Consider the following 1,303-nt stretch of genomic DNA (forward strand, 5'->3'; position numbering starts at 1 on the left):
ATGATGAGACTGGTAGTTTAACTTCATGGTGGAATCTATTGGAGCAGCTGAGTAGCTGCTTTGGGTATGTGGTCTGCTTCGCGTATATAAGAAGCAGCTTTGGGAATGGTCTCTAGCTTATGGCACACTTGAACCCTGCATGTAGCCCTGTCGTTCAGCAGCCTGCCATGCTTTGCTGACCTTGGGACTTTCAATGAACTTAAGTTAACGGCCTGCCATGTGATATAGTAACGTCGGGATTGTGCCTTTTGACTTGTCAACCTTGGGGCTTGTCAGCCTCAGCAGCCAGCAGCTGTCTGAGTGAAGAAATGCCTCTAGCTTCAGTGGGCCGGGAGCAGGAGGCAGAGCTGGATCCCAAGGTTGAGGGGTTTTCACCCAGCCCCTAGAGTCTGGCACTTTGAACTTGTACTTAAAGCCTCCAAACTGAAAGAGAATAAACTCCTGTTTGTTAAGGCCATCCCATTTGTGGTATATTCTTGTCAGAGTGGCACTAGGGAACCAGAACAACTGTTAAAGAGTATTGTGTTTTTTTCCACACCTTTCTGATGTAAATATACATATTTGTAGGTATATATTCGTAGTTCCATATTTGCTTTTTTGTTTACAAAAATGAGACCCAGCTTTATATTTTAAATAAGAAGCACTGGAGTGTGTGACTTGAGTTCACTTCCCAGTCCTGTTATTAGGCACGTGGCCGGTTTTCTCAGGCTGTTTTCTTGCTGATAAATTGGGGATCGTTATTATTGGCATCATGAAGCCCTAGTAGTGCAGTGGTTAAGCTTTCAGCTGCTAACCAGAGAGTCCACAGAAGAAGCAAGGTGTGGCAGTCGTCCCCCATGAAGACTACAGCCTTGGAAACTTAGGGGGCAGTTCTGCTCTGTCCTGTGGGGCCTTTTGAGTCAGAATCAACAACTCAACAGCAGCGGGTTTGATTTATTACTGACATCTGTTTTAGGGTGTAGGTGTGAGCAGTTGGTGAATTTACATGGTGGTATAGTGCGTGTTCCATAAATACTAGCTGCTCTTCAGAATTGTTCGACAACCTGTTTAACTCAACAGTCATGTCAGATGGCTACACAATATTCTGTTGTATGGTTACATCCATTCCTTTAAGCAATTCTCTATTGATGGGCATTTAGGGGGGTTTTTAATTCACCGTTTTCCCGTCATGTGGCATTCAGTGTGTTTTCACACAGAAAATGCCTAGGAGAATAATAGCCAAGTTGTTACGAGTTGACTTGGGGAGCAAGGATTGGAAAGAGTGGTGGCACCAGGACTTTGAGTTCTCGTGTGTGCAGACGTG

The 1,303-nt window shown here is 44.7% G+C and overlaps 1 protein-coding gene across 1 annotated transcript in view; it reads left to right on the forward strand.

Annotated features, from left to right (window-relative positions):
- Positions 1-1,303, forward strand: part of SYMPK (symplekin) — a 38,088-nt gene that overhangs the window by 8,399 nt on the left and 28,386 nt on the right. The gene's annotated exons all lie outside the window — the stretch shown is intronic.

The sequence above is a fragment of the Orycteropus afer genome, unplaced genomic scaffold, assembly GCF_000298275.1.
Source record: "Orycteropus afer afer isolate SDZICR_OR568_19922 unplaced genomic scaffold, OryAfe1.0 scaffold00099, whole genome shotgun sequence".
Classification (NCBI taxonomy): Eukaryota; Metazoa; Chordata; class Mammalia; order Tubulidentata; family Orycteropodidae; genus Orycteropus; species Orycteropus afer.